The sequence below is a fragment of the Arachis hypogaea genome, chromosome 19 (assembly GCF_003086295.3).
Source record: "Arachis hypogaea cultivar Tifrunner chromosome 19, arahy.Tifrunner.gnm2.J5K5, whole genome shotgun sequence".
NCBI classification, from domain to species: Eukaryota; Viridiplantae; Streptophyta; class Magnoliopsida; order Fabales; family Fabaceae; genus Arachis; species Arachis hypogaea.
The window spans coordinates 114,248,731-114,273,492 of NC_092054.1; the positions used below are offsets into that span (position 1 = coordinate 114,248,731).

Consider the following 24,762-nt stretch of genomic DNA (forward strand, 5'->3'; position numbering starts at 1 on the left):
GTTTCAAGGACTTCCATCTGAAGATCCTTTTCAGTTCTTAATTGAATTCTTGCAGATATGTGATACTGTTAAGACCAATGGGCTTGATCCCGAGGTCTACAGGCTTATGCTTTTCTCGTTTGCTGTAAGAGACAGAGCTAGCGTGTGGTTGGACTCTCAACCCAAAGATAGCCTGAACTCTTGGGATAAGCTAGTCACGGCTTTCTTAGCCAAGTTCTTTCCTCCTCAAAAGCTTAGTAGGCTTAGAGTGGACGTTCAAACCTTCAGACAGAAGGACGGTGAATCCCTCTATGAAGCTTGGGAGAGATATAAGTAACTGACCAAAAAGTGTCCTTCTGACATGCATTCAGAATGGACCATCCTGGATATATTCTATGATGGTCTGTCTGAATTAGCTAAGATGTCATTGGATACTTCTGCAGGTGGATCCATTCACCTAAAGAAAATACCTGCAGAAGCTCAAGAACTCATTGACATGGTTGCTAATAACCAGTTCATGTACACTTCTGAAAGGAATCCTGTGAGTAATGGGACGCCTCAGAAGAAGGGAGTTCTTGAAATTGATACTCTGAATGCCATATTGGTGATGCGCATAAACTTGTTATGCTACGATTTAGAAAATTGCACGATCGGCAAAATTCCTTCCGGCAAGTGCACCGGTTATCGTCAAGTAAAAACTCACAATAGAGTGAGGTCGAATCCCACAAGGATTGGTTGAATGAGCAATTCGGATTAGAAGTGTGTTCTAGTTGAGCGGAATCAAGGTTTGAGATGAGAATTGCGGAATGTAAAATTGGCGGGAAAAGTAAATGACAAGAAAATTAAAATGGCTGAATCTTAAATTTGCAATGAATTAAAGAGCAGAATGTAAATTGCTGAAATTAAAAGGGAATGGGGGTGATTGCAAGAATGGAGTTGCAGAATGTGAAGAGAAAGTGGAAATCAGAAATGGGGAATTCATTGGGTTTAGGAGATATTGAAATCTCCGAATCAAAACATGTATATCTCTTCCTCAACCAATGCATTCATTGAATTTTGCTTGGCAATCTTATATGATTGGATCCCAATTCCTTGGCTCACCAATGCTCTCTAAAAACAAACAAATTCCCAATCCCTTGGTTTAAATGTTCATAAGAAGAGATGATGCTTGATCACTGATTATACCACACAATTTCATGAACCACAATTTGGTAGGATTACATGTCACAATATCCATCCAAACCCCAATCCAATCCACTGTGAGAAAGCTTCTCTAGCATGAATCCTCCATTCCTTTCCCAAGGCTCCGAAGGATTCCAAGTATGAGTAGTTTCTTTCCCAAGACAACTACTCAATGGAATTAGATCGAGAAGCTTTCTAACAAAATTCAAGAGAAAAGATTGAAGAAGAAGATAAACTATTATTGATTCATTGAATTACAATAGAGCTCCCTAACCCAATGAAAGGGGGTTTAGTGAATCATAGCTCTGAATTCAATTACAAAGAAAAGGAAAACTAGCTAAAAGTGAAAAAGTAAAAGTTCCAAAAGTCCCCATCAGGGGCTGGATTCCCCTCCCCTCCGTCTCTAAATGCAGAAACTAAGGCCTTTAAATAGGCTCCCTAAATTACAAAATGAAAATGAAATTCAAAGCAAATTACAATCAAATGAAAATAAACTATTCTAGATGATTCTTGTGGCCTTGATTTGGTGTTGTTGATGGGCCTTGCTTGCTTGAAGGGCTGAGTGACATAATTGATCCAAAAAGGATAATGATCCATTAAACTACACTCAAATGTTGCACCCCCTTTCTTGAGTCGTCACTTTGTTCTCTTGTCAACCTTGCTAATTTGATGCCAAATATAGACTATTATACCTCGTTGGAAAGCTATGGATGTCAGCTTTCTAACACAACTGGAAGCACCTCAATTGGATCTCTACAACTCGAGTTATACTCCATGGAAGGTGAAGAGGTCAGCTGGCCTGATTGCATGTTGGTACTATGCTCTTCTATGCACATTACGGGGCTGTTTTCTCCCTCAATTTTTAGTATCCACCATGCATGCCTTATATGCTTGGAAAGCTCTAGATGTCTTCTTTCCAATGCATTTTGAATCACCTCATTTGGAGTTTTGTAGCTCAAGTTATTTATGTTTGAAGAAGGCATGGTCAAGCTGTTCCATATAACACGTTTAAGCTTCAGTTTAAGGTTAAACTGAAGCTTAAACGTGGATAAAGGAAGGGCAGCCCTGGAGGTCGAACACGTTTAACCTCCAGTTTGAGGTCAAACTGGAGGTTAAACGTGGAAGCTTAGAATGGTAGCCCTGGAGGTGTCGAACACGTTTAACCTCCAGTTTGAGGTCAAACTGGAGGTTAAACGTGGAAATGGAGAGAGCAACCCTGGAGGAGAAAGGCTGTCGAACACGTTTAAGCTCCAGTTTGAGGTCAAACTGGAGCTTAAACGTGGAAATGGCTCCCTGGTGCTATTCCCACTTCTGGCGTTTAACCTCCAGTTTGAGGTCAAACTGGAGGTTAAACGTGGAACTCCTTCCTGAGTGGCATTATCATTCTGGCGTTTAACCTCCAGTTTGAGGTCAAACTGGAGGTTAAACTTCAATTCCAGCATTTCTTATCCTTCATGATTTTTGGCGTTTAAGCTCCAGTTTAGGCTTAAACTGGAACTTAAACTCCACATGTGATATTCAAGCTTCCTTTATTAATTTTGTTGCTTCCTTGCCTAGCCTCTTCTTCCCTGAAATCATCCAAACAGTTGCATCAAAGTCTTGCTAAAATTCATGAGAATTCTTCCATTCATAGCATTCAAGGAATATAACTAAAAACTCATGGAATTTGCATAAAAATCTTCATGTTTGAATGATTTAAGACAAGCATGACTATTTGGCCCAAATGATTACTTAAGGCTCAAGAAAATGCATAAAACAACTAAAAATAACATAAAAAATGCTAGTGAAACTAGCCTAAGATGCCTTGGCATCAATTGGCTCAGAATAAAATATTAACTCAGCAAGTCAATATGATTTCTCAGAGTCTGAATGGAATGCAAGCTGCATCCAATAGTACTCAAGAGGCATCTACTGAAGAAGAAGCTTATGATCCTGAAAACCCTGCAATAGCAGAGGTGAATTACATGGGTGAACCATATGGAAACACCTATAATCCCTCATGGAGAAATCACCCAAATCTCTCATGGAAGGATCAACAAAAGCCTCAACAAGGCTTTAATAATGGTGGAAGAAACAGGTTTAGCAATAGCAAGCCTTTTCCATCATCCACTCAGCAACAGACAGAGAACTCTGAACAAAATACCTCTAATTTAGCAAACTTAGTCTCTGATCTATCTAAGACCACTGTGAGCTTCATGAATGAAACAAGGTCCTCCATTAAAAATTTGGAAGCACAAGTGGGCCAGCTGAGTAAAAGAATCACTGAAACCCCTCCTAGTACTCTCCCAAGCAATACAGAAGAGAATCCAAAAGGAGAGTGCAAGGCCATTGAATTGACCATCATGGCCGAACCCACAAAAGAGGAGAAGGACGTGAATCCCAAGGAGGAAGACCTCCTGGGACGTCCAGTGATCAATAAGGAGTTTCTCTCTGAGGAACCAAAGGACTCTGGGGCTCATCTAGAGACCATAGAGATTCCATTGAAACCCCTTATGCCCTTCATGAGCTCTGATGAGTATTCTTCTTCTAAGAGAATGAGGATGTTACTTAAGAGCAAGTTGCCAAGTTCCTTGGTGCAATCATGAAGCTGAATGCCAATTTATTTGGTAATGAGACTTGGAGAGATGAACCTCCCCTGTTCACCGATGAACTAAATGCATTGGATCAACTGAGATTGCCTCAGAAGAAACAGGATCCTAGAAAGTTCCTAATACCTTGTATCATAGGCACCATGACCTTTGAGAAGGCTCTATGTGACCTTGGGTCAGGAATAAACCTCATGCCACTCTCTGTAATGGAGAAACTGGAAGTCTTTGAGGTACAAGCTGCTAAAATCTCATTAGAGATGGCAGACAATTCCAGAAAATAGGCTTATGAACAAGTAGAGGACATATTAGTAAAGGTTGAAGGCCTTTACATCCCTGCTGATTTCATAATCCTAGATACTGGGAAGGATGAGGATGAATCCATCATCCTTGGAAGACCCTTCCTAGCCACAGCAAGAGCTGTGATTGATGTTGACAGAGGTGAACTAGTCCTTCAATTAAATGAGGACTCCCTTGTGTTTAAAACTCAAAGTTACCCTTCTGTAAACATGGAAAAGAGGCACAGTAAGCTTCTCTCACTGCAGAGTCAACCAGGGCCCCCACAGTTAAACTCTAAGTTTGGTATTGAACTCCCATATCCAAACTCTAAGTTTGGTGTTGGGGAGTCTCAACAATGCTCTGAACATCTGTGAGGCTCCATGAGAGCCCACTGTCAAGCTATTGACATTAAAGAAGCGCTTGTTGGGAGGCAACCCAATTTTTATTTATCTAATTTTAATTTATTTTTATTTTTATTTCATGTTTTATTAGGTTCATGATCATGTGGAGTCACAAAATAAATCAAAACATTAAAAACAGAATCAAAAATAGCAGAAGAAAAATCACACCTTGGAGGAGGATCTCACTGGCGTTTAAACGCCAGTAAGGAGCATCTGGCTGGCGTTCAACGCCAGAACAGAGCATGGATCTGGCATTGAACGCCAGAAACAAGCAGCATTCTGGCGTTCAGACACCAGAAATGCACAGTGAGGAAAGCTGGCACTGAACGCCAGAAATATGCTGCATCTGGGCGCTGAACGCCCAGAACAAGCATCAGTTCGGCGTTTAAACGCCAGAATTGCATGCAAAGGTGTTTTTCATGCCTAATTGGTGCAGGGATGCAAATCCTTGACACCTCAGGATCTGTGGACCCCACAGGATCCCCACATACCTCCACTCACCTTACCTCCTCATAATCCTATATCACCCTTTCCCAAGAACCCTTCACCACTCACATCCATTACTCCCCTAAAACCATCATACAACCCACCTACACCCACCCACTCAAATTTAAACCATCAGCTCACCTCCATATCTTCTTCTTCTCCTACTATTCTTTCTTCTTTTGCTCGAGGGCGAGCAATATTCTAAGTTTGGTGTGGTAAAAGCATAGCTTTTTTTATTTTTCCATAACCATTGATGGCACCTAAGGCCAGAAAAACCTCTAGAAAGAGAAAAGAGAAGACAAAAGCTTCCACCTCCAAGTCATAGAAGATGGAGAGATTCATCTCAAGGGTCTATAGCTCAGTGATAGAACATTTGACTGCAAATCAAGAGATCCCTGAGATACCTCAAGGGATGCACTTTCCTCCACAGAACTATTGGGAGCAAATCAACACCTCCCTAGGAGAACTAAGTTCTAACATGGGACAACTAAGGGTGGAACATCAAGAGCACTCCATCATCCTTCATGAAATTAGAGAAGATCAAAGAGCTATGAGGGAGGAGCAACAAAGACAAAGAAGAGACATAGAAGAGCTCAAGGACATCATTGGTTCCTCAAGAAGGAAACGCCACCATCGCTAAGGTGGACTCATTCCTTGTTCTTAAATTTTCTGTTTTTTGTTTTCTTATATTAAATGTTTATCTATGTTTGTGTCTTTATTACATGATCATTAGTGTCTAAGTGTCTATGCCTTAAAGTAGTGAATATGAATCCATCACCTCTCTTAAATGAAAAATGTTTTAAAAACAAAAGAACAAGAAGTACATGGTTTCGAATTCATCCTTGAACTTAGTTTAATTATATTGATGTGGAGACAATACTTTTTAAATTCTGAATGAATGCTTGAACAGTGCATATGTCTTTTGAAGTTGCTGTTTATGAATGTTAAATATGTTGGCTCTTGAAAGAATGATGACAAGGAGACATGTTATTTGATAATCTGAAAAATCATAAAAATGATTCTTGAAGCAAGAAAAAGCAGTGAATACAAAGCTTGCAGAAAAAAAATGGCGAAAGAAAATAGAAAAAGAAAAAGCAAGCAGAAAAAGCCAAAAGCTCTTAAAACCAAAAGGCAAGAGCAAAAAGCCAATAGCCCTTAAAACCAAAATGCAAGGGTAGTAAAAAGGATCCCAAGGCTTTGAGCATCAGTGGATAGGAGGGCCTAAAGGAATAAAATCCTGGCCTAAGCGGCTAAACCAAGCTGTCCCTAACCATGTGCTTGTGGCGTGAAGGTGTCAAGTGAAAACTTGAGACTGAGCGGTTAAAGTCAAGGTCCAAAGCAAAAGAAGAGTGTGCTTAAGAACCCTGGACACCTCTAATTGGGGACTTTAGCAAAGCTTAGTCACAATCTGAAAAGGTTCACCCAATGATGTGTTTGTGGCATTTATGTATCCGGTGGTAATACTGGAAAACAAAGTACTTAGGGCCACGACCAAGACTCATAAAGTAGCTGTGTTCAAGAATCAACATACTGAACTAGGAGAATCAATAACACTATCTGAACTCTGAGTTCCTATAGATGCCAATCATTCTGAACCTCAATGGATAAAGTGAGATGCCAAAACTATTCAAGAGGCAAAAAGCTACAAGTCCTGCTCATCTGATTGGAGCTATGTTTCATTGATATTTTGGAATTTATAGTATATTCTCTTCTTTTTATCCTATTTGATTTTCAGTTGCTTGGGGACAAGCAACAATTTAAGTTTGGTGTTGTGATGAGCGGATAATTTATACGCTTTTTGGCATTGTTTTTAGTATGTTTTTAGTAGGATCTAGTTACTTTTAGGGATGTTTTTTTAGTTTTTATGTTAAATTCACATTTCTTGACTTTACTATGAGTTTGTGTGTTTTTCTGTGATTTCAGGTATTTTCTAGCTGAAATTGAGGGACTTGAGCAAAAATCAGATTCAGAGGTTGAAGAAGGACTACTGATGCTGTTGGATTCTGACCTCCCTACACTCAAAGTGGATTTTCTGGAGCTACAAAACTCAAAATGGCACGCTTCCAATTGCGTTGGAAAGTAGACATCTAGGGCTTTCTAGAAATATATAATACTCCATTCGTTGGCCGAGTTTAGATGATGCAAAAGGGCGTTGAACGCCAGTTCTATGCTGCAGTCTGGAGTTAAACGCCAGAAACACGTCAAGAACCAGAGTTGAATGCCAAAAACACGTTACAACTTGGCGTTCAACTCCAGAAGAAGCCTCTGCACGTGTAAACTTCAAGCTCAGCCCAAGCACACACCAAGTGGGCCCCGAAAGTGGATTTATGCATCAATTACTTACTTCTGTAAACCCTAGTAACTAGTTTAGTATAAATAGGACTTTTTACTATTGTATTAGACATCTTATGATTTTAGTTCATCTTTGGATCATATTGATCACATTTGGGGGCTGGCCTCTTGGCCATACCTGAACCTTCATCACTTATGTATTTTCAACGGTAGAGTTTCTACACTCCATAGATTAAGGTGTGGAGCTCTGCTGTTCGTCATGATTTAATGCAAAGCACTACTATTTTCTATTCAATTCAACTTATTCCGCTTCTAAGATATCCATTCGCACTCAAGAACATGATAAATGTGATGATTATGTGACGCTCATCATCATTCTCACTTATGAACGCATGCCTGACAAACACTTCCGTTCTACATGCAACCAAGCTAGAATGAGTATCTCTTAGATATCTAATACAGGGGACCGAGTCCGAGTTATTAGTTTCTTCGTGGTATAAGTTAGAACCCATGGATGGCCATTCCTGAGATCCAGAAAGTCTAAACCTTGTCTATGGTATTCCGAGTAGGATCTGGGAAGGGATGGCTTTGACGAACTTCAAACTCGCGAGTGCTGGGCGTAGTGACAGATGCAAAAGGATAGTAAATCCTATTCCAGTATGATCGAGAACCTCCAGATGATTAGCCATCCCGTGACAGAGCATTTGGACCATTTTCACAGAGAGCATGGGATGTAGCCATTGACAACGGTGATGCCCTTACAGAAAGCTTGCCATGGAAAGGAGTAAGACTGATTGGATGAAGGCAGCGGGAAAGCAGAGATTCAGAGGAACGAAAGCATCTCTATACACTTATCTGAAATTCTCACCAATGAATTACATAAGTATTTCTATCTTTATTTTCTATTTATTTATTATTATTATTCGAAAACTCCATAACCATTTGATATCCACCTGACTGAGATTAACAAGATGACCATAGCTTGCTTCATACCAACAATCTCTGTGGGATCGACCCTTACTCACATAAGGTTTTATTACTTGGACGACCCATTGCACTTGCTGGTTAGTTGTGCGAAGTTGTGAAGTTATGTTTGGACCATGGTATTGTGCACCAGTTATTGGCACCATTGCCAGGGAGAGAACGAACAACAAATTTTACAACCTCAGAGTAACAATTTTGCATACCACTCATCCACTATAGCTTTCCTCTTGGGTTCCTTGAGGTTTACTCCTTCTTCCTCATGCCTTTTGTCTACCACCTCTTCTTCATGTGGAGCTTCAACAACCACTTCTTCCTCATGAATGTCTCCCATGACCCTTGGAGGTATCTCCTCCAATGTAGTACCTGACCGTAGAGTGATGACGTTGAGACCGCCCTTTGGGTTTGGTTGGGGTTGGGATGGAAGGTTAGAAGAGCTTAAAAGTTAGTTGGTGTTTTTGTTGGAAGTTGATGGTTGGGTTGACATGGCCATCTTTGAAAGCATGTTGGTGAGGTTAGCCAATTGAGCATCCAAGGCATCAAATTGAGCTTTGTTACTCTCGTCCCGTTTCTCCATGGCGGCTCTAAGCTCATCAACTTGATTGTTGGAAGATGGAGGAGTTTGGTTGGATTGTTGTCTATGGTGTGGTGCTTGGTACTTGGTGTAGTTGTTTTACTTTTGGTTGGAGTAGGCTTGGTTGGCTTGGTAGTTGGTGTTGTTATAGTGGTATTGGGATGAAAATTGGTTGTTGTTGTGATGAGAAGAAGAGTTGTTCCATCTTTAGTTTTGATTGCTCCCTTGTGTATTATCCCTCCACCCTTGATGTTGATTACCACCTTGAGGGTAATTGTTTTGGCCTTGAGAAGGATAGGGTGGGCGGTTGTTGTAATTCACATTGGCTACTACAGGAGCATGTTCCTCTTGAATTTGATGGCATTGATCGGTGTAATGTGTGGTGCTAGAGCACAAACCACAAATCCTAGGAGGGCCTTCAAGTTGAGCAACGGGAGGTGGGGCTTGGATGGCTTGGATGGAGTAGTATTCCTTTTGGTCTTTTTGTATTTGTTGAGGATGGTGGTCATATCCCCAAGTGCTTTGGTTAGGCTTGATTCGGAAGGGGATGGTTCTACCACACCCTTGAGAGGATTACTTCTCACCCTTGTATGTTGTGTAGCTTCGGCAACATCCTTTATCAAATTCCAAGCTTCTCCCTCCGTCTTGTTTTTCGAAAGGGAACCACCACTAGAAGCGGTGAGCAATCTTCTATCTTCCACACAAAGACCACTGGTGAAGTAACTTATGAGCAAGTGAGTGTTCATTCCATAGTGTGGACAAGATTCCAATAGTCTCTTGAACCGAGACCAATACTCATACAAACTCTCTTGGTCTTTTTGCATTATACCCGAAATCTCCTTCCGGATGTAGTCGGTCTTCTCCGATGGGAAGAATTTATCTAGAAACTCTCTTCTCAAGAAATCCCAATTAGTCACAATCACATCCGGTAGCGAATAAAACCATGTCTTTGCTTGCCCTTCAAGAGAGAAAGGGAAGGCAAAAACCATGATAGCCACCTCATCAGCTCCATGCCTTCGAGCCGTAGAACAAGCAATTTGAAAATCTCTTAGATGTCGGATGGGGTCTTGACCCGGAAACCCATGATATTTAGGAAGTAGATGTATCAAGCTACTCTTCAATTCAAAGTTTGAATCAAGGTTAGGATACCTTGCTTGCAACGGTTGAAGTATGATATCCGAAGCTCCTTGCTCATGCAAAGTGACCCGTCGTGGCTCCGCCATGTATGGTTCACCTGTAGGATGCAAAGATGTATTATTAGTGCCAATAGAAGAATATGAAGTAGCGGACTCCAAGTTACTCTCGGTACTGCCTAGTGATTCGGTATGTTCCTCAAGAGAGGCCGAAGTACTAGCCGTATAATCCAACCGCCGTCTAGCTTGCCGAGCATGTAATAAAGTTCTTTCAATCTCGGGATCAAAATCGGCTAAGCTAGAATTTGGTTGAGACCGAGTCATCAAACTTGAGAGTCATAGCATAAATGTAAAAGAAATCTAAACTATAGCTAAGTATTGAAGGAAACTAAGCTATCTACAATATTCACATATTCACATAACCAATATAAAGGCACATGTTGCAACCATTTCCCGGCAACGGCGCTAAAAATTTGATGTAACTCGGGGTGCGTCGGTAAAGATTTTTCTCAATAAAGTCGCATTGCAAGTATAGCTCTACCAACAACAATCCTCGAGTATCAAATTTAGAAGGGATTTGGTTGTCACAAGTTCAACCCCAATAGAAATAACCGAAGTATTCAAACCTCGGGTCGTCTCACAAGGAATGGGCAAACATGTGCTTCAACATTGGTTAGAAATCTGGGGTTGTGAGTCATGAGCAAGAATTTAAACTAGGAATCTTAACAAGCAAGTAATCTTAAATTGCAAGAAACTAATTCAAATAACTAAGCAAGATATGAGCAATTCCAAACTAACAAAGTAACATCCAATATGATTCTATTCTAAACTAAACAAGTAACTATAACTAAGACAAATAATCAAGAATTTGAGTTTTCAAATATGAATGATAAAAGCAACTCTTAGCTAGGCATGGGAATTGGAGTCACAATCCTTGTCTAATAACCATATCTTGACAATTATGAGGAACTAAACTCATTAAGTCTACTTCTATACTTGAAGTATGTCAAATGGTTTGGTCAACATCAACCCATAAGTTCTAACCTCACTACTAATAGACTTAATAGAAGGTTAGCGTCAATGGCTATCAAATTGACCACTAAGGATTCTCAAATCATCAAATCCATTAGATCCAATGACTCAAGTTCACCCAATTCCCTTAGCCTAGGCCAAGAGTAAAGAGAACTACTCCATAATCAAAGTAAACAATTCATCAAACACATGGTGAGCATTAACAAAAGACATGTTCAAATTGCAATTAAATTGAAATCAACAAGTACCCACTAACAATTATCAACATACAATCACTCAAACAACACAATTAATCATAGAAATCATCAATATAACATCAACAAATCAAGATTCACAACATTCATGAAATGGGTATAAAATGACAATTGATAAGAATTCATAAAACTAACACAAGATCTAAGCAAAATTATACTAAGGAATTCAAATTGAACAATTAAAACTAGTAATTGACAAGATCCAATTCAGAATTCACAAAGGGAAGATCAAATTAAAGCTAGATCTAGAGAGGAACAAGGGTTTCTCTCTCTAGAAGAAGAACAAAGAACCAAAAACTAGCTAAAATTGTGTCTAGTGTAAAATGGATGATCCCCCCTTTCCCCCTAGCATCCTTGGGTCTTTTCCATGCAGAAACAGCTTGAATTTGGGCCTGATGAGCCTCAGAAATCGCCAGGCATGATTTCCTTTAATGAGGTCACATGCAGCTTTTCGCGCATGTGCGCCATGCGTGCGTGCGCGCCGATTGCTTTTGTGATCCACGCGTGCGCGCCAAGTGCGCGTGCGCGTCGATGGGAATCCACTGATCCGCGCGGATACGTCCATCCTCGCGCGCCACTTCCAACTGTCCTCATCCACGCGTGCGCGTGGAGTGCGCATGCGCGCCAATGCTGAATTTTCCAAAATCCAAATCTTCATGTTCCTTCCTTTTGTGCATGCTTTCTTTCTCTCTTCTAGGCCATTCTTACCCTATTAATTCTGAAATCACTCAACAAATATATCATGGCATCGAATGGCAATAAAAGAGAATCAAAATATAGCAATTTTAAGGCAAAATAAGCATGTTTTTCATCATGGAGAAATATTAGGAAGTGAATACAAAACCATGCATTTCTTGTGAATAAGTGTGAGAAATATTGACAAAAATCCCCCAAATTAAGCACAAGATAAATCACAAAATTGGGGTTTATCATAGAGCAGGGTGTAATCCCGTAAAATTAGCAAATAATTAATCAATAAATTAATTTTTTGTAAAAAAAATTAGGAATGTAAATTTTATAGTTTAATAAGATAGAGCTAATTAAAATAAAAATTTTGACACTAATTTCAAAGAATTTGGCCCAATATTGAGTCGAACGGACCGAACTAGTCGAACCGAACCCAAAATAGGCCCAAGGCCTAACCCATTGGCCAAATAACTTAATGAAGAGAGGTCCTCTTCTTCCTCATTCAGCAAAGGAATGCTGAAACAAGCCAAGAGGAGAGAAGAAAAGGTTCCAACCCTTGGCTTTGAGTAAATCCTCCATAACTTTCCGCTATGAGCTCCGATCGCCGCATGGTTTTCGGCAACACGTCCGTGGCATCTGATGAGATATTTTGGAGGAAATATAATCTCTCCCAAAACACCCAAAACTAACCGGCAAGTGTACCGGGTCGTATCAAGTAATAAAAACTCACGGGAGTGAGGTCGATCCCACAGGGATTGAAGGATTGAGCAATTTTAGTTTAGTGGTTGATTTAGTCAAGCGAATCAAGATTTGGTTGATGGTTTTGTGACTTGCAGAATTAAATTGCATTGAAGTAAAGAGAACAAGAAATAAATTGCTGAAACTTAAAGAACAAGAAATTAAATGGCAGAAACTTAAAGTGCAAGAAATGTAAATTGCGGAATCTTAAAGTGCAAGGAATGTAAATTGCTTGAAATGTAAAGGGGATTGGGATGTGGATTTGCAGAAATTAAACAAGGAAAAATTAAATTGCATCAAACAGAAGAGGGAAAGGGAATTGGGATTGAACCGGATATTGAAGCAGTAAAGTAAATGAACATTAAAAGCAATGAACAGGGAATTGAAATGAGAAATTCAGATCTCAGGACCCAGAGACTAGAAAACCAAGTCTAGATCTCAATGCCTTCCTAGATCCAACAAGAACAATAGCAAGGAAATTGTAAATTGCAAAGAAAAGAGATGAAGAACAATGAACCGGAAATGGAATTCAATTAACAGTAAAGAAAGCAGAGAGGTCCAAGATTGAGATTGAAAGAGAATTTCTTCAATTCTCCAATCCAAGATCCAAGACAAATGTAAAATGAAATTGAAAGCAATGAAAGCAAGAAATTAAAGTTCACTCAAGTTCAAAAGCTCTCCGAAAACTCTTATGAAAATTCTAAAAGGAAAGCTCCCCTAATAACTTGAATTCTATCCTATTTATACACTTTCCAAAATGATCTTCAAGCCTTGAGTTGGGCCTTTGTTCTTGGTGGAATTGGGTTGAAAGAGGCCTTGGTTGATTGCTCTTGAAGTTTGAAGAAGAACCGAAGTGAACCAATTGAACCGGTTTTGAAGTTATCCATAGTTGGTCCCAACGTTAGGGCCAAAGTTAGGGGTCTAACTTTGACCCCAACTTTTCATAGCAGCAAGCATGATTTTCTGGTTTGGACGTTGGTGCCAACGTTAGGGGTCTAACTTTGACCCTAACGTTGGCCTTGCTTAGTGCTAGTGGTGCCAACGTTAGCCTCCAAGTTAGGGGGCTAACGTTGGCGCAAACGTTGGTGCCCCTCCCTTTGTGATTCATGTGCCAACGTTAGCCTCCAAGTTAGGGGGCTAACGTTGGCGCAAACGTTGGCCTTCTCCCACTTTATAACTCATGTGCCAACGTTAGCCTCCAAGTTAGGGGGCTAACGTTGGCGCAAACGTTGGCTTGCCCAGGGATGAATTTCAAGCTCCAACGTTAGCCTCCAAGTTAGGGGGCTAACGTTGGAGCTAACGTTGGTCTCTTCCTTGCAATGTCATGTGCCAACGTTAGCCTCCAAGTTAGGGGGCTAACGTTGGCTCAAACGTGGGGAGCCCAGTGAGTACTTCATGCCCAACGTTAGCCTCCAAGTTAGGGGGCTAACGTTGGGGCTAACTTCATGCTTCCAAGATCAACTTCCATTCTTCACTTCTAGCCATTCCTCTTTGCTTCAACCTTTCTCCAAGCTTTCTTTACCTATCATTAATCAACCAAACTAATCAAAGCTATGCTCAAAATCATGAGATATTCATTCTTTCATAATATGCAACAAATATAGCACAAAACCTCATGAAATGGCATGAATTCACATATGGTTGGTTCAATCAAGGGAAACATGAAAATCTACTCAATTAGCTTGCTTGTAGCTCAAGAAAGTGCATAATTCTAATGAAAACTAAAGAAAAAGACTAGCTAAAATAGGCTAGGATGACTTGTCATCAGCGTCGAGCTCTACAAAGCCTGGTATATAAATTGATAAGGAACTTTCATTTATATTCTCAGCCTCTCTTTCCCCCAAATTTTTGAAAATTATATAAAGTGGTATTGAGATTTTGGTTCTTTGATGTTATAGGGTCCGATTAGCTTGAGGAAAATATTCACTCTTGCTTATTTGGTGTTCGGGTAAAGTGAGATTTCTAGAACCCAAGCTAATTCCTTAATTGAGTATGTTGGGAATTGTATTTTGGGTATGTATATATGATTATGTGTATTAGGTGTGTAAATATATAAATTAGAAGCTTGGTTTGGATCTTGGTTGCAGAATTTTGTAGTTGAAGGCTTGCATTTTTGCCTAAGTGGCTTGTCTTAGGATATACAAGGAAATCGGACAAGGTATGGTTTAGATTTCTCGTATTTAATATATAATGTCTTGTGAAAACTTAGGCTAGAGGACCTTAGGATAGGTTGAAATGATTAAGTATGTTGAATGCTTAGCACTTGTGATAATGATTGATGATATGAGTTGAGTATGTGTTGGTGATCATGGTTATAGTGGAAATAGAATACTATGTGGTGATTGAATAATGATTGACAAGTTTATGATATTGATTATGCATATATGATGGATTGTTGATAATCTTGTTGATTAAAGTAAGAAATTTAGGTGTGAAATTGTATAATATTGAGGTATGGTTGATTGTGGAATAATGTGGAGATTTTAATGCTATGTTAGTATGCTATGGTATGATGCTGTGCTGAATATGTGTATAGGAGGTTGGGTTTGAGTTTGATTTTCGAATGAAAATAGAGGTTGAAGTTTTTGTGTAAATTTGAGTTTTTGGCCGAACTTCGGTGAGCCATAACTCGGCTTCTGAACTCCCAAATTGTTCCAAACTTCTTTCATATGAAAATTGGGTTTGTGTAGTTTACGATGTTTGAAAAACAAATAAAAAATATTTTAAAACAAAAAAGTTATGGCCGTCGGAAGTTCGGAGTGCAAAATTAAAAATTCTGCAGCATTTAGCATTTTTGCCATTCTGCAGAGCTTGCGTACGCGATCACTGCACGTGATGCAACCAACCTATTCGGGTTAGGCATCTTGCATACACAAGCAGTGGTTTTTGAGGGGTTTAGTATGAGATGAGCAGATATTTTATACGCTTTTTGGCATTATTGTCATAGAGTTTTTAGTTATGTTTTGTTAAATTTTATTAAGTTTTAATAGGTTTTAGTGAAAAAATCACTTTTTGGATGCTACTTTGAGTTTTGGTGTTTTTCCTATGTCTTTAGGTGATTTTTGGGTAATTCTGGCAAGTTTTGGAAAAGTCTGATTCAGAGACAGAGAAAGGACTGCAGATGCTGTTAGATTCTGACCTCCGTGCATTTAAACGAGCATTTTTGGAGCTACAGAGGTCCAATTGACGCGCTCTAAAGGTGTTGGAAAGCTAACATCCAAGGCTTTCCAGCACTATATAATTGTTTATACTTATCTTTGGAAATAAAGGCCCAAAATGGGTGTTGAACTCCCAACTGACCCCTGCCTAGCGTTTGGACGCCCCAGAAGAACCAAGATGGCATTTGGAGGCCCAAAAGGGAGCAAGCCTGGCGTCCAACACCCCAAGAGGAGTCTAAGCACGTGGAGTCACCCCAAACTCAGCCCAAATACTCACCAAGTGGGCCTAAGAAGTGGATTTTCGCACCAAGAGTCCAGTTTATCTTACTTTTGTAATCCTTAGTCATTAGATTAGTATATATAGACAAGAGTTCACCCTTGTTAGGGACTTTTTCCCTTTTGCACATTTTACTATTATCTTTCTGTAAGCTATGAGCAACTAAACCTCCTAAGTTAGGGTTAGGAGCTCTGCTGATTCTCTTGGATTAATAATATTACTGTTTCTATTTCAATATGTCTGATTCTATTCTCTTATGCGTTTTCGTTCTTCAATCTCAATGAATTAGGGGTGAACCGTGACATTCATCCTTGTTCTACATGGGTTATGTGCTAGTCCTGATCCGGATAGCATTGTACTAAAGATAGAGAATGCATTGCAGATTTCAAGAGAGTACCTGGGAAACTTTGGATACGTGACATGAAATCCCATTAACCCTGGGTTACTAAGGTCTCTGTGGCGCTAAGGCTAGAGTCAGAAAAGCATCACTCTCTGATCCGGAAGATCTGACCTTGTTTTTGGCATTTTGAGTAGGATCGTGAAGAGGAGTAGATTGCTTAGAGCTTCATCTTCGGCTACATTGAGAACCCATGAGTTATCTTGATGAGAGGACATGAGTTACTCGGATATGGTGGATTGTTGTGGTTTAGAAGAGATTAACTTGACGAGAGGACATGAGTTAATCACTTACGACTGCCATTGAATGAATCATTCGTTATTGAAGTAGACAGTAAGAAAAGTTAATCCGGAAAGATAAAGCATCTCTGAAGCCTTAATTAAATCATTATCATTGCTTTCATTACATCAATCTGGTATTTTGTTCTTTATTATTTTGTTTATGCTTTCAAACAAACAACCATCATTTCTAATCGCCTGACTAAGATTTACAAGATAACCATTGCATGCTCAATCCAACAATCCTCGTGAGATTCGGTCCTCACTCACCTAAGGTGTTACTTGGATGACCCGGTACACTTGCCGGTTCAGTTGTGCGGAGTTCAATTCCGGGAACAAAGTTTTTGGCGCTGTTGCCGGGGATTGTTCGAGATTGACAAACTACTGGACTATCTTGATGCTTAAATTAGGTATTCTTTAAGGTTTATTTGGTCTTTTGTTTGTGTCTTTTGTTTTCTTTTTCAAAAATTTTTCAAAAACCTTTTCTTTTCTTTAGTAATCTTTGTCTTTTGTTTGAGTCTTGTGTCAATCTTTAAGTTTGGTGTCTCTTCTGTTTTCTTTTCTTGAGTCTTTTTTCGAAAATTGTTCTTGAGTGTTCGAATTGTTCTTGATATTTTTCTTTGTTTGATTTAAAAATATTTTAAGTTTGGTGTCTTTTAGTTATTTTTCCTTTAATTTTCGAAAGTTAGGGTCATTTGATCTTAAATTTTTAAGTTTGGTGTCTCTTAGTTGTTTTTCTTTTTCTTTAAAATTCGAAAATCCAAAAAAATATTTCTTTTATCTTTATTCAAAATTTTCGAATTCTTAGCTATCTTTTCTTACCTTGATTTAAAAATTTTAAGTTTGGTGTTTTCTTGTTAGTAAAGTTTAAATTTTAAATTTCATATCTTATCTTTTTCAAATCTTTATCTTATCTTTTATTTATCTTTCTTTAAAATTTAAAATTCTATCGTATCTTAATTCAAATTCAATTTTAATTCAAGGTTTTAAAATTCAAAATTCAAAATTTAAAAATTCAAATTTCAAATTCAAATATTTTCAAATTTCAAATCTTATCTTTTCAAATCTTTTTTAAATCTTTATCATATCTTTTTACTTTAAATCCTTCCTATCTTATCTTCTTTTAAAATTTTAAATTTTAAATTCTTATCTTTTCAAGTCTTTACTATCTTTTAAAGTTTGATTTTCAAAATTTTTAATTTTTAAATCTTATCTTTCCTAATCTTTTTAAATCTTTATCTTATCTTTCTTTTTAAATTTTAAAACTTACTTATTTTATCTTCTTTTTAAATTTAAAACTTTTAAATTTTAAATCTCTACTTTCTTTAAAAATTGAATTTCACAATCAAATCTTTTATTTTCAATTCTTGTTGGTTGATTAGTTACTTATTTTATCTTATTCTCTTTCTATCTCCTTTCTCTTTCCTCTTTTTCAAAACCTCCTAACTACTTTCTCTTTCTTCCTTTTTGAAAATTTCATCTCTCTTTCCTTCTCTATTTTCAAAAATCCTAACCTCTTTCTCTCTCTTCTTTTTCGAAAATATCACTTCTTCTCTCTATATTAATTTTCGAAAACTATCCTTATTAAAAGACACTTCTATTTTATTTTCTCCTTATCTCACTCTCTAACAAAGGGATCTCTATACTCTGACATAGATACCCCTTGCTCTCCATCTCTTTGGATTCTTTTTCTTGTTTATGAGCAGGAACAGGGATAAAGAACCTCTCTTTGATCCTGATCCTGAACTTGAGAGGACTCTGAAAAAACGGTTACAACAAGCTAAAGCACAACACTCCGGAGGAAACCACATAGAGCTCTTCGAATAAGAAGCTGATAATACAGACATGGCAGCCAATCCTAATGACAGAGAAGACACAAAGAAGGTCCTAGGTGACTTTATTGTACCCACTTCTGACTTCTATAGACGAGCATCTCTATACCTGTCATTGGTGCAAACAACTTTGAGCTAAAGCCTCAACTGGCCACTCAAGTTCAACAAAACTACCAATTTCACAGACTTCCACAGGAAGATCCCAACAGATTCATCTCTGATTTCTTGCAGATCTGTGATACTGTCAAGACTAATGGAGTAGATCCAGAGATTTACAAGCTTATGCTTTTTCCCTTTACTGTAAGGGACAGAGCTAGGCTCTGGCTAGATTCTTAGGCTAAGAAAAGCCTAGACTCTTGGGAAAAGGTGGTCAATGCATTCTTGACCAAGTTCTTTCCACCTTAAAAGCTGAGCAAGCTTAGGGTGGAAGTTCAAACCTTCAGACAGAAAGAAGGTGAATCCCTCTATGAAGCCTGGGAGAGGTACAAGCAACTAATCAGAAGGTTCCCTCCTAACATGATTTTAGACTGGACCATGCTAGATATCTTCTATGATGGTCTTTCTGAGATGTCCAAGATGGCATTGGACCACCCTGTCGGTGGATCACTCCACTTGAAGAAAATGCCTGAAGAGGCACAGGAACTCATTGACATGGTTGCAAATAACAAATTCATGTACACTTCTGAGAGAAACCTGATGAGCGGATATTTTATACACTTTTTGGCATCACTTTCATATAGTTTTTAGTAGTTTTTATTTAGTTTTTATTAAGTTTTTATAGGTTTTAGTGTTAAAATCACGTTTTTGGATTTTACTATGAGTTTTTGTGTTTTTGTACAATTTCAGATATTTTCTGGCTAAAATTGAGGAGCTGGAGCAAAAGTCTGATTCAGAGACAGAGAAAGCACTGCAGATGCTGTCCGGATCTGACCTACCTGGATTCGGAAGAGCTTTTTTGGAGCTACAGAAGTCCAAATGGAGCAATCTCAACGGCTATGAAAAGATGACTTATAGAGATTACCAGAAATATGTAATAGTTCATACTTTACTTCAGATTAGCAGGCTCAAAACTGGCGTTCAATGCCAGCTAACTGCCCTCTTCCAGGCGTCCAGCTCCCAAAGAGCAAAGACCAATGTACAAACACCCAAAGAAGACCCCCTAGCTGGTGTTCCACGCCCAAGATACCTCATAGCACATGGATCCCATCAAAGCTCAGCCCAAACACTCACTGAGTGGGCCCCAGAAGTGGATTTTAGAACTAAATAGACTGTTTTACCCTTACTAGTAATCTATTTAGTATTTAAGGGATTTTATCTATGTAATTCAGAACCTTTAATCACCATTCGCATACCATACACGTTTTACATTGTGTTTTTACTTCAGTATGAGTTTCTAAACCTCCTAGGTTGAGGGGAGGAGCCCTGCTGAGTCCTATGAATTAATAAAAGTACTACTGTTTCTCTTCGATCCGTGTTTGATTAATTTTAAGATGTATATTCGTACTTCATCATGGTGAATAGGATGATCTAACCAATTAGCTCTATTCATCACATTAAGATGAACGTGCCTGAAAAACACCGGCGTCTACTTGGGTCAGAATACGTCTTTCACCGGACAAAGACGGCCAACAGCTTGAATATACATCTCTCAGACGGCTAATCCACGACTTTGTTGGGGACTTCTCGAGACATCAGTTCAGCCGATTTTCAGGGAGATTAAGGTCTCTGTGGTAGAGGCTAGAACCGAAAGGTGCAGCGTTCTCTTATCCAGAAGATCTGACCTTGTCTGTGGCATTTTGAGTAGGATCATAAAGGAGAATGGACTGTACGTGCTTCACCCTCAAGTAGAGATGGATCCACGCTAAACCTGGGGTTCAGATCTGGAGGAATATTGGCAGCTGCTCAAACCAGTGTCAATCACATACAACCTTCCATTGAAGAAATCACTCACAAGCAAAGAGAGCAGTAGTACCAGAGTTAATTCAGAAAGAGAACGCAACTCCAATCCTTAACCCTATTCCTATCATAGTTTACACAACTTCTGAGAAATGTTATGTTTATATCACTGATAATCCAATAACCTTTTGATTTCGCCTGACTAAGACCTGCAAGATAACCATAGCTTGCTTCAAACCACAATCCTCGTGGGATTGACCCTAACTCGTTTAGGTATTACTTGGACGACCCAGTGCACTTCCTGGTACTGCTACTGTACGAACAGTGTGGGGTTTGCATATATGCGTACCAAGTTTTTGGCGCCGTTGCCGGGGATTGTTGAGTTTGGACAAACTGCCAGATTGTCTTGCTCCCTAGATCAGGTAATTTGTATTTTTGTTTGAGTCTTTTATTTTTGTTTTCTTTTTCTTAATTTTAAAAATCTTTTTCAAAAATATTTTTCTTTTCTTTGTTCAATTTTTGTTCTTGGTATTGAGTCTTCAATGTTCTTGTTTCCTGCTTTTTCAATTCAAAAAAAATTTAAAACTTCTTCCTACCCTATTTTAAACTACTTGTCTTTTCTCTGTTTGAGTCTTTGTTAGTGTTCTTGGTTTGAGTCTTTGAGTCTTTTATTTTACTCTTCTTCAAATTTTCGAAAACCATAAAAACTTTTTCAAAAATATTTTTATTTTTCTTGTTTGATCTTTGTTCTTATTTTGAGTCTTTTGTTTTTATTCTTGTTGTGTTTTTCAATTTTTATGAGTCTTTCCTTCTAAAACTTTTTTCAAAAAATATTTTCTTTGTTGAAATCTTGTGTCAAGTTTTTGAGTTTGGTGTTTCCTTATTATTTTTCTTGTGTTTTTTGAAAATTTTGCTTTAGTTTTCTAAAAATTTTAAGTTTGGTGTTCTTTTTATGTTTTTGTGTTCTTTGAGTCTTTAAATTCTATTCTTTGTGTTCTTGTTAGTATTCAAAGTGTTCTTGAGTCTTGTATATGTCTTGATCTTAAAATTTTTAAGTTTGGTGTCCATTGGTGTTTCTCTCCAAAATTTTCGAAAAACAAGGGTGCTAGATCTAAAAATTTTAAGTCTTGTGTCTTTTTTGTGTTTTTATCTTTTATCATAAAATTCAAAAAAATAAAAAAATATATCTTTTCTAACTTAATTCTAACAATAATTTTCGAAAATTACAATAAAAATTCAGATTTTAATTTTTAAAATTTTATCTTATCATATTTTAGTTGTCAAGTTTTCAAAAATCAAAATTTTTCAAAATTAAAAATCATATCTTTTTCAAAACTTATCATATCTTTTTCAAAATTTAAAAATCTTATCTTATCTTTTTCAAAATTCAAATCATATCTTTTTCAAAAACTTTTTAATTTCTTATCTTATCTTATTTTTAAAATTCAAATCTTTTCTCATTTTATCTTTTATTTTTATTTTTTATTTTTATCTTTTCTCAATTAATATCTTATCTTCTCTCTCCTCTTTTTCAAAACCACCTAACTAACTTTTTCTTTTCTCAATTTTCAAAAATCATATTTTCTTCTTCTCTCTCTTCTTTTTTAAGACCTCCTAACTAACTATTCTCTTCCTTAATTTTCGAAAATAATATCTTCTTCTCTCTCTCTTCTTTTTCAAAACTACCTAACTAACACTCTTCTCTCTTAAATTTTGAAAATTTCTCTCTCTTCTCTCCCTTTAGTTTTTCAAAAATAAACATTTAAATTTTAAAATATTTTTAAATTATTAACTATAATTTTCAAAATTTAAATAATTAAATAAATAAAATAAAAATAAAAAAATATTTTATTTCTTATTTACTTTTTCTATTTATACTTCTTCTCCTCTCATCTCTATTTATTCGAGCTCTACTTCCTTCTCTTGGTCTACCTCAACTTCTTTATCTTCTTTCTCTTCTTCTTCACATCTAAGTGGAAGCTCTTTGATCCGAGTGGCATAAAAAGCTTTCTTCTTTTCTCTTCTCTTTTCTTCTATCTTCTTTTATTTACTACTATTTTCAAGGTATTTTTCTTCTACTTCTTTTGTTTATTTTTATTTTTATTTTTTTATCTTCTTCTTCTTTCTTTACTTCTGACTTTAAGGATGAGCTTCTTGTCTATTGGAAGTCTCTTTCTTTTCTTTCTTTTCTTTTCTTCTTATTTATGACCAGGAACAGGGATAAAGAACCCCTCTTGACTCCTGATCCTAAACCTGAGAAGACTCTAAAGAGGCGTTTATAGAAAGCTAAAGCACAACACTTCGAAAGAGACCTTTCAGAAAGTTTTGAACAAGAAACAGGGGAGATGGCCGAACCACAAGAGGAGCCTAGAAAGGTTCTTGGTGACTTCATCATGCCTACCTCTGACTTTTATGGCAGAAACATTGCTATACCTGTCATTGGAGCTAACAATTTTGAGCTTAAGCCTCAGTTAGTCTCTCTTTTGCAGCAGAACTGAAAATTCTATGGATTTCCATTGGAAGATCCACATCAGTTCTTGGCAGAATTCTTACAGATCTGTGATGCTGTAAAGACTAATGGAGTTAATCCTGAAGTCTACAAGATTATGCTCTTTCCCTTTGCTTTAAGAGACAGAGCTAAATTCTGGTTGGATGCCTAGCCTAGAGAGAGTTTTGACTCTTGGGGAAAGCTAGTTAATGCTTTTCTGGCTAAGTTCTTTCCTCCTCAAAGGATGAGCAAGATTAGAGTGGAAGTTCAAACCTTCAGACAAAGAGAAGGTGAATCCCTCTATGAAGCTTAGGAAATAAACAAGCAACTGATAAGGAGATGTCCTCCTGACATGCTCTCAGAATGGCCCCTCATAGGCGTGTTCTATGATGGCCTGTCTAAGATATCCAAGATTTCCTTGGATAGCTCTGCAGGTGGATCCCTGACGTTTAGATTTCTGTCAGTAAAGAAATTTTATAAAAATATAATCGCGTTGTAAGTATAGTTTCTAAACCAGCAAAGAATCCTTTCGTACAAAAAAATTGTTTGTCACAAGTAACAAATGTAAGACCCGGTTAATTAATGGTTAATTAACCCATAAATGAGAATTTATTCTAGAAAGCCAAAAATGTTATTTTTATAGCTAAATGTGATAGAGGAAATTGAGACGAGAATTTCGGTACCAATTTTATAGAAATCGGACCAAGATTGGACCGAATGGGCCAAACCGGACCAACCGGACCCAAAGTGGGCCCTTGGCCCAACATAACTAAACCAAAACCCTAGTTTTCAGCACTCTCTCTCCTCACACAACACCAAAACACGCTGAAAATTGAGATGGAAGGGGGAAGAACACTCTCTCAACTTCCTTCTCTCACTTGATCTTCAAACCACCATAACGTTTGATCTAGAGCTCCGATTGCCGCTCCGTTTGCGGCCACGCGTTCACCGCGGAGAGCTCTACAAAACCCATACAATCAATCTTGAGGTAAGCCACGTTTTACTGTTCGAAATTCCAGCCCTTGATTTCGAGTTTCATGAGCAAAAATGTTGAGATTTTGGGTTCTTTGATGTTATAGGACCCAACTCTCTTGAAGGAGAAGGTTAATCTTGTCTCCTTGGACCTTGGGTGTGGTAAGATTCTCAACCCTAGTATAATTTGTTGTTCTATGATGTTTGGGTATTGAGATGTTGTGTATGGGTATGATGATTGTGGCTTAGGTTGTGTATATGTGAATATTGGAGCTTGATTGGTGATTTTGGAAAGCTTGGAAGAGGGTTTTGTGTGATAAAATCTGTTCTTGGAGGTGTTGATACCTTGAGAGCTTGTGGACAAGTGATTTGGAAGTGCTCCGGTTGAGCTTGGGGAATCGGCTAAGGTATGGTTTTGGTTTCCCGTATCTAATATGTAATGTGGTAGAAAATACTTAGGCTAGAGGCCCTAAGATAGGCATTGAATTGTTGGTGTTGTTGAATGGTTGAAATATATGATGTGTTCATATATATGATTATGAATATTGATGCCTTGATTGTGTGAAATATGAGAAATGCATGTTGTGATATATGCTTGATGGATGATTGAGGTTGAATTGATGGGTGGTACCATGTTGATGGTGAGTATGATATTGATTATGTATAATGATGGTTAATTGGAAATGGTATTATTGGAAATTGGGATGAGGAAGGATGTATGACATGATATTGTGTTTGTCCTTTAGCCATTTGATTGAGAAGTGTTAAAATGGTTGGATGTGGTTTTGGAAACCTTGGTAAAGTGTCAATGTGTGAGTTGAGGATGGCTTGTTGTTGATTTTGGTACATTTTGAATGATTT

The 24,762-nt window shown here is 37.8% G+C and overlaps 2 non-coding genes across 2 annotated transcripts; both read right to left on the reverse strand.

Annotated features, from left to right (window-relative positions):
* Positions 1-238: 238 nt before the first annotated feature.
* Positions 239-342, reverse strand: LOC112781558 (small nucleolar RNA R71). The gene has a single exon (XR_003192330.1). It is a non-coding gene; the product is annotated as a small nucleolar RNA R71 (small nucleolar RNA).
* Positions 343-18,959: 18,617 nt separating this feature from the next.
* Positions 18,960-19,068, reverse strand: LOC112781596 (small nucleolar RNA R71). The gene has a single exon (XR_003192364.1). It is a non-coding gene; the product is annotated as a small nucleolar RNA R71 (small nucleolar RNA).
* Between the last annotated feature and the right edge of the window lie 5,694 nt (positions 19,069-24,762).